This window comes from Papaver somniferum, chromosome 9 (assembly GCF_003573695.1).
Source record: "Papaver somniferum cultivar HN1 chromosome 9, ASM357369v1, whole genome shotgun sequence".
In the NCBI taxonomy this organism is placed as follows: Eukaryota; Viridiplantae; Streptophyta; class Magnoliopsida; order Ranunculales; family Papaveraceae; genus Papaver; species Papaver somniferum.
In genome coordinates this window covers 181,697,476-181,712,696 of record NC_039366.1, presented here as the reverse complement: position 1 = coordinate 181,712,696, position 15,221 = coordinate 181,697,476, and the positions used below count along the sequence as shown (strand labels likewise).

The following is a 15,221-nucleotide window of genomic DNA, read 5'->3' as shown; positions in this document are numbered from 1 at the left end:
GTTTTACATAAAACCCTTTTCTCTTTTTCTTCTACTGCGGTTCTTCTCATCTCTCTCGCAGGAGCTATGGATTCTTGAGTATCCGTTTTTATTTCTGAGGTTTATGTGCTACTTCTATATGTTTGCCGGAAATTTTTTTCTCCATTTGATCGACGTAGGATGATTGATTAATTAAGTTGTTTCTGCGATTTAAGTTTAGTTGATGTCGAGGAGAGGAAGGAGGTAACCCTAGAAATTTTAAATCTGTATTTGTATTGGTTGATGTTTCCTGATTTGTGTCTGCTTTATGTGCTTGATGTAGGAAATTTAGGGGCAAAGTTTATAACATTGATTTAGGAGGCAAATTTAGTTTCCAAGACGATGCAGAGGAATGGAAAAACAAGGTAACCATGTGGAAACCCTGGATTTTCAAATCTGTAATTCAAAGCAGGTTGGGTTTTCAGAGAAAAGTTAGCTTCTTTTGGCTATGTAATATAAACTATAAAAATTACGAAGTTAATTTTCTCTTTCCGCCTCTTGGGTTTATCACATTGTGTTTTTTATTTATCAATTTGATATCTTGGGTTTTTTGTTTCAAATTACTGAGTTACGGGTTGAATTTGTTTGCTTATGCAATTTTGTTGATGAGTTTTTGCAAATTATGGGTAATTGAATTCTGCTTTTGTAGATTGGTTAACAACCTGGGGACAATCGCCTACACCAAAACAACACCGACTCTGAAGCTGATTCGAGGTTGGAGCACAATTATGCAATTTAATTGGTAATTGCTCAAACTCAATTGAAAAATCCCCAGATCGAGTAACACAGGCACAATCTAACTATTAACACCTGAATCCTCTAATTCAACTCTTAGGATTCCAATTGAAATCTCATACTCCAGTTTTCTCAGATCAAATTTGTTTCCCTTCACTCTTTCTAATTAAAAGTTCTAACTAACTTCACTTCAATTCTCCATCAAAACTTTGTTTATCAATACAGTCTGAGATTAATTGACATGCTAACTGGATATTGGTTCCTCTAAAGTTTTGGTATGAAAAATGTTGCATGTATTTTGATCTTCTCATCACACAACTACTAGGTTTATGAGCTTTTGCTGTTTGTGGAAATGTCAAACATATTATTATTCTTTTCAGTGGGTTTATTTCCTTAACACTTGAATTTAATAAGTTTACTTCTGTCTACTTACAGAGCCTAGTGTACTTATGTACTTAGGAAGCGAAACAGAACCTGGAACTTGGAACTGCCAGGTTTGAGGTAAGGATTGTGTTGGTCATTTTTGATATGCTATCTTAATTCCCCAATCCACTAGATAGATGGAGGTATACTGTATGTAGGGTTGAAGTCAATTTTGTGCTATAAGTAGAAATATGTTAAACTTTTGAGGGTTGAGGTATCATTTAGTTTGAAACGACTTTAGAGTGTCCAACTCTTCTAAGTTGCCTGAGACCTTTCGACATCAAACGGTGCTCATGGGTTTAACTTACTTCATAAAACAGTTTAATGGGTTTAATTCACTTTATACAACAACATAGCACTGTATCACTGTTTTCCGGTAACATGTTCTACCTATACAATGAGATTTTGACTGTATGTTTGTAGCTGAAATTTAAACTTATAACCTATTCATTGGATCTCGAGGAGGGATAGGCTGAACTGATCCTGATGCGGCGCCGCAAATCTCTATGTATGGATATGAGCCTGAGAATTGTGGAATAAGAATCCGGGCTTACTGAAATACTTCAAATTGTTTGGGTTTGGAAGAAAGCCCATGCAAACGGAAAATGTACAGGAGGAATTGGTTCAATTGATCAAATGAGATTGATTTTAGTTACGTTGTATTTTCCGAAAGATCGTTTTAATTTTCTCTTTATTTATTTAACGTCCTCCGTACCACTTCTGAAAGCCGATGTCCTATCCATGCTTGAATCAACGGTTGTGGTGTGAGTGCGTGGAGTTGATAGGCTGATTAGGGTTTCTAAATTGATGTGCAACCGATAACTGTGATTGATATTGTAAAAAAAAATCAATTCCCCCCTCTTCAGTTTTCAATTGATTGTTGTTGAAGAGGAGTTTCTTCCCTTACAAGATAGACAGTTAACGTTGGACCAATTAGAATTTCCTGTTGTAGGAAATGTCTCATGACTGTGAATTTTTATGCTCTATTTTAAGAAACCAGTAGTTTAACATTTTATTCAGTTTGTTACATATCTATAAGGGGTTAAAATAAAGTCGTTTTGTAAACTAAATCCATCAATTCTCTTAGACACGGGTTTCGTCGCTTTCGTGAGGACTCTGGATTCTAGCATTCAACGCTATACAAGAGTTATTAAGAAGCTTATATGTTTAAGAATACCAATGAAGAGGGAGGAATGATGGAAATGCCTACTTGAGCAAATTCATTAATGAAGGTTTGACAACAATTTGTGATACCTAGCTCAGAAGTTCAAATATTCAAGTAGCTGTTATTTATTTTTTTATCCATTTATTATTTATTCATTTAATAGATCCAAGGGGTACTCATATAAGTTAATCATTCATATTGCATTCTCTTCACGCTTTTGTAGAATAGGCTGTATTTAAATTGCATTACATATATTTAGAGTTGTTCACTTTTAGTTATAAAATTTGACTGGCTTTATAAGTACTACATTGGATCTGTGGTTGCATGTTGTATCAGTATTTATACGTTGTATAGGCTGTAGAATTTGTTGCCATGGATTTTATGCTTCTGTTTGACATTAATTCCTGTACCCTTGAAATCTTGTATGTACTTGAATATTTTGTTGGTAGCATTTGGAGGTTACTTGCTCAAGAGTATAAGGTGGAGGAGCAAATTTCAGACAGAGTGGGGGTGAAAAAAGATGGTTCAGTACACCCAAAATCAAATGAAAAGAAAATAGAACAACAACTAAATGCACCGTCTCCAAAATAGCTGTAAGTTGCATTTTCTGTCAATACAGACTAAAATTTCTGCTAATTTTTACAATTCGTGATCATCAAAAGATGTACTTTTATTCGATGGAAATCTTCTTTTTTTCTTCCTTAATTTATTTTTGGTGGTGAATTTCAGACTAAATATGGGAGTCTAGATTGTTAACAATATAACGCAATGTTGTGTTAATTAGTTTGATGTAATTAGGATTAACCTTATAGTCTCTTCGAGATACTGACAGTTAAGCAGCAGAAAGATGATTAACTTAAGATTTAGTTATGTATCTCAATCTTTATTTGGTGGAATAAATTTGTTTGGTGTGCTTCATTTTAAGCTTATCTTCACTCTTCAACATATGGATTCCAAAGCTCATTCAGTAGAGATGATGTCATGATGAAATGTGGTCACGACCTACTCTTTTAAAGAATACAAGTTGCAATATTTCATTTGTCATCACGTAGAAAGAAACTGCTTAAACATGGGTACTCTTCTATTTGATCAAGCAAATTTCTTTTGAACCTTTTAACAACTCTGCAAGTTAATCGTGCAGGTTTATTATTGACGGCATTAGGAAACATTACATTAGAAACAGGGGAAAGCAAAACCCATTTTTAGTAGTGCGAGACTTGGAGGTGTATTTATCGCAGCAAACATGTTGTTTTGTCATGTTCTGCTTCTCTTATATATAAAAACTAGCATAGCGCTCTTACGTTCATGGATGTGTTGTTGGTATTTCATTGTTGGTATGCAAATTCATTGGGAAAGCTAATCACTGTAAATTTTACCGAGTAATTGAAATCCTTTTTGGCTGCGTCACTATTGCAGTTGGCACATTTGCTATTGACAGGTCTCACTCGCTTCTTCTAGGTTTTCCTTTTGTGTCACAAACATATCAAAGTAGGGTTGCAGAGAACAGGAAAGTGGAGGCGTCGTCAAACGCCTATTCTTCATCATTTCATGCCATTGATTCTTATGCTGTTGAATTGGCATCTAGATAGTTATCATCATCCATACTAGACCCATCCCGTCATATTTTTGAGGCAACGGTTAGTCAATGTTATTTTAAGTTTTGCTTTGAGGCGGTATTGTATATAAAACTTTTAATGATTGTCACAGACTTTGTTGCAACTCCGTCTACAGCTATTTCTTATGCATTTTACTGACAGTAGGTTCCTGGATTTTACATAGTACGGTTGTGTCATAATAAGATTGTCTCTTCTCAAAATTTTGGTACCCGGTTTATATTGAAGTAAAACATTACCATGTTAGCAAGAAATACATTGCCTGTGATTCTCCATATTACTGATAAATCCTATTACCATGACTTTCTTCTCCAGAGGTTTTGGTAGCTACACAAAATTACTGAACAAATGGAGATCTATCAAGCAGAGTGACAAATGTTTGTTGCCTTATTTGGTTAGTTCTCACATAGAAAACGGATATCTGTTTCTTATGAATTAGTTTTATGCAGTTTTTTACCTCATTTGTGCTCAAAAAATTGCTTATCCAGGAGTCAAGCTTCAAGGATAATTGAAACTTAAGGTGTTGAATTATTTTAATTTGATTTGCTTATTTATCAGTAAGCATATGTCTTCCTCTACTCTAATCTTTGTGAATTTAATAGTACCAAGAGATTTGAAGTAGTGTCTCAAGATGGATAATGTTTACGACTACATGCTCAATGTACTTCATAATACTTGCTTTGTAATCAAGCCACGTACATTTGAAATGGTATCTGTTGTCTTAGCTCAAATGGAAGAGCACATGGTTTTCAACCATGTAGTTGTGGGTTTGACTCCCACAGATGGCATTGTTACTTATTTTTGTGTGCTAAAACCTTACATGCTTCCGATGGCAGAAACAGTGATTCTTTATTTGATGCTCACAGAGTGGGAACCCCACAGAGGATATAGAGTCGACCCCAGGGTCTTTGAGAAGCTTTTAAGAAATCTGCTTGCTTAAGGGATATTCCTTCAACTGTATTGGCCCCAGAGTCTATATCGATATTTTCCAAAGGTATCTCTCTCATACAAAAGAGAGCAGTATTTAGATTTATTTTTTTAGGTTTTTTTTTTTAAACAAAATGAGGTTTTGACTGTTAGTTGATTTTGATTAAAAGTATGAGACTTATGTGTACAATTCGTTTTTTTTATTGCTTGATTAATAGAGAGGTTTTCTGATTTTGCAGGTAAAGAGAGCCTGATTCGAAAAAGGGGGTTTATTTGCTGCATCTAATTTGATTATTGTCTTTGGTCGTCATCTCTTTTCTCTTTGGTTTGTGTTTACTATTTTTTCTGTTTAATCGAAGGCAGCATATATGCTAGGATGTTTGTAAAAACCAAAGAAAAGTTCCAGCTGAAGGATCTAACATTGATTTGTCTTGATGTTTAGCATTTTTGCTTTTCATTTCTTTGTTGCTACTACGCACCTTTGTTACCTAAACTCCCAGTCTCGGGTGCTGCTATTTATTCATATGGCCATCCTAGCTGAACTGTGTTAGTGTTTCTATGTATAATCAGTAGTTCTCCAGGAGCACCTGCGATTAGAGATGTAAATACTAACCCAGTTTCAGTTCAAAAGCCCGAAACAAATGCGCAACATAACCTTCTGTGTATACTTAGCTGAGTGTAGAAACTTTCTTGGTTGTGGTAATAAGTGTTCACTTATGAATTTGACGTAGAAGAATGCCCAAAATGCTCCATCTCTTATAGCTTATTCGTATTCAACTTACTACGTACAGTAGTGTATTGATGACATTCATTTGCTCAAAATTACATTTGTTTATAAAAAGAGTTCACATGAAGCAACTGAATCATATTTTGTCAACGGTTAAACGAGATATTAATTTACCATCTTGCACAACAAGTAATTTTTTAAAGAGATTTTGGTTTAAGGTTGAAACTACCTCAGTTCCACAGTAGATAACCTTTTCATTTTTGAATTTTGTCCACATAATACCTGACCTATATCATTAAATAAGAGATATTTCTAAAACTACTATTTTAATTGATTATTGTTAGAATAAGAATTATGTATAATTTGATAATCATGTTTATATTCATTATGCAAGTGTTTTAAAATGTTTTCCAATGGTATAAAATTTACGAATATATGTGGTATAGTTTAAGAAACAAATCATTCTAAATTTAACTAATTATTATCAATACAGAAATAGTTGTAAAAAATATTTTAAAATGCTCCTTTCTGCTGCTTTCCTTAAAAATTGTGCAAACTTGAACAAGGTCACCTATTGAAGGACTTACGGAAGATATGTTATCACTGGAACTTTTACGTTGTTATAAAAGGTAGGTTGAATCCGGATGAAAGAGGTTAACTCAATGTTTTACCATCTATTGGTGGTCCCAAAAATTGAACATGGGTTTTTGCCCCTATTACCGTTATGATTGTCCTCATTCAATAACCCATGCTTTTGAGTTGAATTGATACTCCCTCCGTAAATAGATGACATTCATTTTTAAATTTTGTCCCATAATATGTACATGTGACATGACTATATCATTAAACAAGAGATATTTCTAAAACTACCATTTTGATAGCCGTGTTTATGTTTGTTGCATAGGTGTTTTAAAATGCCTACGAATATCCATGATATAGTTGACAGATAAATCATAAATAATTTTTACTAATTATTATCCATAAGGGTTCGTAAAAAAAACTTCGAAATATACATTCCTCCCCTTCTTGCTTTAGAAATTATGCAAACTTGAACTAGATCATCTATTCATGGATGAATGGAGTATCAATTAGTAATTAAAGAAAAAACAAGACATAATTAAGCCAGTGAAGTTGCTAAATGTGTTTTTATGATTTTAAAAGGCATGAGTTGCATCATATATATGGGCTCTTTAATTCTTAGATGGTCCTGATAATAACTGAACAACGGAACAAGTTGTAAAATTTGTTTGTGTTGAATTTCAGGACGAAAAAACTTATCCAATTTTGTTACAAATGCTTAAAAAGTGTGTGGTACATAGTCCAAGTTGTTCAAAATCTCTTTGCATGACAAATAGAAAATGTAACTGATTATTTTAGAAAAACCACTGACAATACATACATGGATGAGGTGGATTTCCAATTTATGGTAGACGGGATGATGAGTGAGAGATAATTAATTGTTCGTAATGGATGCAATTAAATTATTACATATATAGGTTTTTCTTACAACCCAAATATGCGGAGAACGTTCAATTGCCGTATAAATGTTGAGGTTTGTTGACGTATAAGGGTCATTAAATAGTATAGATGTATATATTTAAAGATCATGATCGCTCATAAATTGATATTGGTGAACGTAGTGAGGAACCACAGGTACGTTAATACTGGATATATCAGAACACCCAAAGCTGCGTGGCATTTAACAATAATTTGTGCATAACGAAGAGCCTAAAATTGTTATTTGGCTTCATCTTCCTGGGAGGCAATAAATTATGTATGATTGAAAAGTTTAAATGGAGAAAGTTAAAGAGACTGCAAAAATTATAAGTTAACATTAATGCCATACTTTGAGTATATTCTAAAATCACAAATCAAGAATTTTTGTAACATTTTGTATGAGAAAAGAGAGTGTAGAACAAGAAAACAAGGTTTTGCGATGGAAAATATGCAATTTGCTAACATAATTCCGGTAGTATTTTTTTGGAGAACATGCCACGTCTAGATTCTATGTTATACCTGGCGAAGGACGAAAAAAGTGGTTAGAACATGCCTATGAAGATCGTTGCTTGGTAATAAAGTCAATATATTGACCATATTGATAAAATATACATATCATGATCCACAAAATGTATATTTTATAAAATTATCAATAGAGGAACAGAGCCGCCTAATGTTGTTTCACTACTTTGTTGCATATGTACATGATCTAACAATTGAAGTTGTTGAGCTCCCCCAATCAATGATTATAATCACTAACCTTTACCTCTGATTGGATAAAGCAGAAAGAGTATCTCAGATATGTTTCAAGGAACAAATAATACATCAATGAATAACAAAGATATCACTACGACTAATATGACAGCGATACATACACTAGCTGGAGATATGTACACGTATATACCTTTTTGAACACAAGCTAATTAACAAGGATGAGAATGCCTAAATGCAGACTGATTCGATTAGTACTGATATTATTAGGTGTTTGTTTTCTAATGTTATAAAATTATGAGTACCCCGGAATGAGAAAGAAATAAATTATGTAAACTGACACTAACATGGGAAGTTGAACCGGGGCCGTAAAATCAATATTTGGTATTTTCTAAAAGTATATCCAAATTATGAACACAAGTAATGCCTGAATGCACCAAAATCTTTGTTTTGATTTTTCTTAAAAAAGGATGTAGGTTCAGTTACATTTTATGATGCATCACTCGCTCCTCCAGTAAGTTCGGTATAGGACTATCATGTCTTTGAATTTGTTCTCACATGCTTCAAACAGTTTTATTTGGCAATGTGAAAACAAATAAAAATAGGAGCGGACGAATACCTGCTGTGAGTGCTCTCACTAAGCATGTACGGTGTATAGCCTAGCACGATCACCATACTATCAAATTTCTAGCACGATAACCAGAAGCAGAAAAGCATGGATCCCGAGCAGCATATAAAAGAATGTATTTCATCGAAAATAACACATAATTAATACATGAACATGGTAAGCATGCATAAAAATAATATCTTCGTATACATGAAACTTCCAAGCATGCATCTTATGTTAGTTTTTTTGTACTAATATTAAGAAAAAGTATAATATAACTAGCATGCACTAATCACTTGCACTGTTTATTCCTGAACTTCTGAATAATTTTGGAATTCAAGTTCTAACTATGATTTTGTAAAGACCTATCTAAAAATAGAAGGGCTCATTGCGTATAATCTCAATGGGTAACATTGGTCTCACTAATGAGTTAGATGGTGGCTGCAGGTATCTCATCCATCGATCTGGATGGACGAAAGCATAGCACAGTTCCTACATAATGAAGGACTCTACTTGACATGTGCGGGACTTTTATAGAAGATGAAAATCCAATGTATATTGGTATTTAAAAAAGATCCCATGGTTCATCCAAACTAAAGATTATTGTTATCAATAAGAATAAGTTTCCAAATAGGTATACAAAAATTGTGGTGCGTCAAGGCACTACTGAGAATTCACCACCTATAGATCGAATAGTTTCTCAGGAACATGAATTTTTTGGAATGACACCGAGTTTAAAAAATGGCTACGTACTCCCTCCGTCCCTCATGTATAGGCAGAGAGGGTGAAATTTCTTAAATGAAGAAGTTGCTTGGTTTTTATAAATATCCATTCACCCCCCCCCCCCCCCCCCCCGTTTTTTACTTTTATTAACTAACCATTTATAATAAGTAGTTAGTTCAAGATTAGAATTGGGTTATGTGGAATTTAATTCTTACTGTTCTAGGTAACTTCTATTTAATAAATATAAATATTTTTATTTTCAAAACGATTTCATATCAATTAACATTCGTTGATATTAAGTACATTTTAACTTTTAAATTATACCCTGTAAAGAGAGAAACTTTGAAATCATGAAAGGCTTAGACAAATACGATATCAGTTTTCAAAATTCAGGGTGTTGTTGCAAATTATAAACACCAATAGATTTATGTTAATTACTTTTGATAGCTATTGAAATTAACATATACAAAAAAAAAAGAGACTTACAAACTCATATCATTAATGAAACTAATATTTTGTGATGTTACTATCGGTATTATGTTAATACGAAATATAATTATATGATCCATCGTTGTCTTCGGTGGATCTGTGTATTTACGGTAACAATGTAAATCTAAAGGTGGAAAACTGCTGGATACCCAGCAAATGAGATAACAAGATGGAGAATTAACCAAAGATATGATAACATATGGAAAAAATGTTACTCAAATAACTTATAAAGTGAGTGCACGAGTTTATGCATATAGCAAATCATTTAGAATTTTGTCGTCCACAGGAGGATACTTCCCAATCAGTATCTTCAATTCCGACTACCACATTCCCATACTAAGCTCTAAAAATGAGTTGGTTGATTTTCATATTTTGTGATCCAGTTTTGATTGATAAAAAAAAGAGATATAATGCTGGATATTTGAAGGATGTATTCGGGCATTTGCTACATGGCCTTATAACAATATATAAACCAAAAATTTAAATGGAGGGTGGGGAATTGTAAAATTAATGATGTTTGAAAACTTCTCTCATTTATGATTTCGGGTGTTTATGGCATGAAAAATATTCAAGGGCCTTGCTTTACCAATTTTTTGGTGTAGGGATGTGAAGAAGGTGTTGTCGTGTTAGTTGCACAAGAACTTAATATTATGGGAAACTTGCATATAAATATTGTATTTTAACCAGTGGTCTAAAGGTTTACTGATTATGTTTCTGCCTACGATAACTTAAGCAAATAAATTAGTAGGAAACATGGATTATAATTTATTTGGTTACCTAGATCCTTACCAAGTTCGTCAAAAGGTGGTCATGGCAAGGATTTTAAATATTTGGAAATCAGTAGATCGAAAGACAAAGTAAGTGTATGTGGTGGAACTCCATTTAATGGATGAAACGGTAAGAAAATCCCCTCTTTGGATGCATATCTCTTGAATTATGTAGGGAAAATATATGTTTATTGCAAATCACAGAAAACCCAGAAGCATGCAAAGGTACAAAGCACTCGATAGAAATGTTAGAAACCCAGCTGGTGGAAGGGAATTTGTATTCCATCGAAATATTTAATCTCTCTGCCTCAAAGAGAAGTTTCCGCATTGTTGACTATAAACACGTTTTGTGGTTTATCAAGTTCAGCGAAGTGAAACAACTATGCATTGGTGAATCAGGCTTTCTTGACCAAAAATTTAATTTTATAAATTTCAAAAGTGCGGAAAAAGTGAAGGACACCACACTATCTAAGTAAGAGCTGAGCTACCCATGTATTTTCCATGCGACATATATAAGATACATATAATTGATAACATTGTTACTTGCAGATACTATTGGAAGATTAGAATCTTTTTCGGGTATTACTATGGTTGCATTTGATGGTCAAAAAGGGTTTGGCGAAGTTCATAAGAGAGAGATAGTCATCGAAGATACAAAGTAAGTAACTTTGATTTAAAAGGTATATTATTTCTAAATTATGAACTGATATCCTTGATAATTTGATGATTAATCTTATGATATTGTTGTTTGGGTTGAATGGTGCAAATCAGTAGAAGAGGGTGTGGTAGAGAAACACATGAATATTCTGATAATTTTAATTATTACTGGAACATTTGTAAGCGAGTTCCAAGGTTAGAGGTCTGTTACTAATTAACCGCAGAAAGTGCTGACATTAGTGTTTATTCACCTAACATACAAATATACCTTGCAACAGGTGCACTTGCATTAGCTGCTACCATTTCATATAGAGTGTTGATCAATCTGGATATACCAAAAGTCAATAAATTGAAGAAAAAGTAAGTGTGTGGAATAAAATTGGGACTATATGACTTTTATTACGTACTAAAACTACAACATTAATTTATATAGGCTTCATCAGTACATAATATAATCATAATGATTAGCTCGCCACAACCGGATAATCCAAACGAAAATAAAAAGTTCATACATGAAACAACTGACAAGATACAATACAATGAAAATATATTAAACGGTTAAATTTTTTAACTGCTAGAATAAAACATAACTAAATGTGTGTTGCTTCGAGTAAATGACAGGGTAAAACATGCACTTGTGAGGCGACAATAATGGCTTAGTTGAGAACATATAATGGTACTATCATGAAACAGATGTAATAAAAAAATTAAGTACGAAGAAGACGGGGAACGCTTGGTATATCAAGTGCAAAAACAAATTTGAAGATGATATACCATGGTGAGAACAAACGACATTTTTGAATAAATGAATGAAAAATACTTCGATACTTACTAACCCCTTATAGTATACACAAGTACAAATTGAATTTGGTTGTAAAGGATGACAGGGTATCCATAATGATGGGAAAGACTACAAATAAGTTGATGAAATGCACTGCCAAAGAATATGTAGATTACCTGGAAAGATGCAACGAGGTAACAACATATTAGTTTCGACAATTAACTTGATTATAGATAGATGTACTATGGAATCATGCTCACCATATTATTTATTTCAAAATGCAGATTAACAAGGGAGAAAAAGAAAAAAGGTGGTTCAACTGAATCAAGGACAACATCTCTGTTTTTGAATTGGTAATACATGAGTATAATATAAGAAACCTATCTGACAATGATACAGTCTAAAAAATAATCCGTCTAGAAGGCCAAAAAGAGGATTTAGATGTTGATACCGAATACCAGGTAGATTCTCCGTTGATTGGTACTAAAGCATTTTTTTTCAAATATAAATCGTTGTTTATATGTAAAGCTCTATTTCTCTACATGGTTTAGGTCGCGAAAGATATGTTACACATACTACCAGAGAGAAGGACAATGAGACATTTAACAGAGGTAGAAAACGTCCATTAATTAATGACGAGGAAACAAATAGTCAAACCACACCGAAAAATACTCGGTGCTGACTGAAAAGAAAGTACACTTCGATGATGAAGAGTATGCAGCAAATTACTTTTTGAATATTAATCTGGAAAAAAACAACCGATCGGTTTAGCTATAGTTATTTACTTTAAAAATATGACTATTGGTAGATTTGATTAGTCTTTTCAGTACAGGCTTTTACGTTAAGGTTCAGATAAATTCTTATAGATTTTTTTAAAGTTAAAATGTTTTTGGTTATTATTCTACGAAGTTATTTAGCACACTCAATGGACTAAATCATTGTTTAACTTTTTTTAATTAAGGATTATTGATGCTCTTTCTTGGAAACCTAAAGTGTGATATTTATAATAAAGATGCTTATGGGAAATCAAGTAATTAACCTTTTTTGGTTATTGGGTGGTGCTCATTACAGATTGTTGGTGTAATCAGTTCCTTGAAAACTTGGCTTAGGACAATATTCTATTGTTTATCATAATGTCCAGAGTTCGACATAATATTTGACCACATTGTGGTATAGTTTTTTGCTTAGCATTTAAGTTACATAGGTTCATGTGTGATCCCTACAGCTTAGACCATCGGTTGTCGCAGTTCAGTCGAGCTCAAACTTCTCGCTATAACCATCACTTATTACATTTAATATAAGGTAGGGTAGTCAAGTTAACATCTCCAAGTATTAGTAAATTTGCAATGTGGCAAGGTATTCATCCCTGGGTAATTAACCACATATTAGTTTCGACAATTAACTTGAATATGTATTGTTGTATTATGGAATCATGCTCACCATATTATTTATTTCAAAATAAAGATTAACAAGGAAGAAAAAGAAAACAGGTGGTTCAACCGAATCAAGGACAATATCTTTGTTTTCAAATTGGTAATACATGAGTATAATTTAACAAACCCATCTGACAATTTTACAGTCCAAAAAACACTTCGTCTAGAAGGCCAAAAAGAGGATTTAGATGTTGATACTGAACCAGCTAGATTCTCCGGCAATTGGAACTAAAGCATTTTTTTTTCAAATATAAATCGTTGTTTATATGTAAAACTCTATTTCTCTACATGGTTTAGGTCGCGAAAAAAATGATACACATACTACCAGAGATTAGGACAAGGAGACATTTAACAGAGGTAGAAAACGTTCATTAAGTAATGACGAGGAAACAAAGAATCAAACTACACCGGCCAAAAATACTCAGTGCTGATTGAAAAGAAAGTACACTTCGATGATGAAGACTATGCAGCCAATTATTCTTTGAATACTAATCTGGAAAAAAATGGATTAGTTTAGCAATAGTTATTTATTTTAAAAATATGACTATTACAAGATTTGATTACTCTTTTCAGTATAGGCTTCTACGTTAAGGTTCAGCTAAATTTTTATAGATTTTTTTTTAAAGTTAAAATGTTTTATGTTATTATTCTACGAAGTTATTCGGCATACTCAATGGACTAAATCTATGTTTCACTTTTTTTAATTAAGGATAATTGATGTTCTTTCCTGGAAACCTAAAGTGTGATATTTATAATAAAGATGCTTATGGGAAATCAAGTAATTAACCTTTTTTGGTTTTTGGGTGGTGCTCATTACAGTTCCTTGACAATTTGGCTTAGGAAAATATTTTATTGTCTACCATAATGTCCAGAGTTCGACAAAATATTTGACCACATTATGGTATAGTTTTTCTTAACATTTACGTTACATAGGTTCATGTGTGATCCCAGCAGCTTAGACCATCAGTCGTCGCAGTTTAGTCAAGCTCTAACTTCTCGCTACATCCATCACTTATCGCATTTAAAATAAGGTAGGGTAGTCAAGTTAATATCTCCAAGTATTATTAAATTTGCAATGTGGAAAGGTATTCATCTCTGGGTAACTGATTATCAAGTTACAGGTTCAATACTTCAAACACCAAACCAGACTTACTAAGATGGAAAAGCAATGTTCGCAATAATTGGATGTAGTTAGAATAAAATATAGATAATGTGTGTTGCTTCGAGTAAATGACAGGGTAAAACATGAACTTGCGAGGCGACAATTCTGGCTTGGTTGAGAACAGATAATGGTATTAGCATGAAACAGATGTAAGAAAAATGTTAAGTACGAAGAAGACGAGGAACGCTTGGTATATCAAGTGCAAAAACAAATTTGAAGATGATATACCATGGTGAGAACAAACGATATTTTTGAATAAATGGATGGATAATACTTCGATACTTACTAACGCCATATAATATACACAAGTACAAATTGAATTTAGATGTAAAGGATGACAGGGTATTCATAATGATGGGAAACACGACACATAAGTTGATGAAATACACTGCCAAAGAATATGTACATTACCTGGAAAGATGCAACGAGATAAAAACATATTAATTTCGACAATTAACTTGATTATAGATAGTTGTACTATGGAATCATGCTCACCATATTATTTATTTCAAAATGAATATTAACAAGGGAGAAAAAGAAAACAGGTGGTTCAACCGAATCAAGGACAACATCTATGTTTTCAAATTGGTAATACATGAGTATAATATATAAACCTATCTGACAATTTTAAAGTCCTAAAAGTACTCCGTCTAGAAGGCCAAAAAGAGGATGTAGATGTTGATACCGAATACCAGGTAGATTCTCCGGCGATTGGTACTAAAGCATTTTTTTTCCAAATATAAATCGTTGTTTATACGTAAAGCTCTATTTCTATACATGGTTTAG

The 15,221-nt window shown here is 33.0% G+C and overlaps 1 long non-coding RNA gene across 15 annotated transcripts; it reads left to right on the top strand.

Annotated features, from left to right (window-relative positions):
- LOC113310472 lies at positions 1-5,355 on the top strand. 15 transcript variants are annotated; one of them, XR_003341147.1, is made up of 6 exons: positions 1-99; positions 302-383; positions 668-760; positions 1,189-1,254; positions 1,600-4,948; positions 5,121-5,355. It is a non-coding gene; the product is annotated as an uncharacterized LOC113310472 (long non-coding RNA). The 15 variants fall into 15 exon arrangements; XR_003341146.1 differs by having other exon boundaries at positions 22-383; positions 1,189-3,978; positions 4,270-4,348; positions 4,821-4,948; XR_003341138.1 differs by having other exon boundaries at positions 1,189-4,948.
- The last annotated feature ends 9,866 nt before the right edge of the window (positions 5,356-15,221 follow it).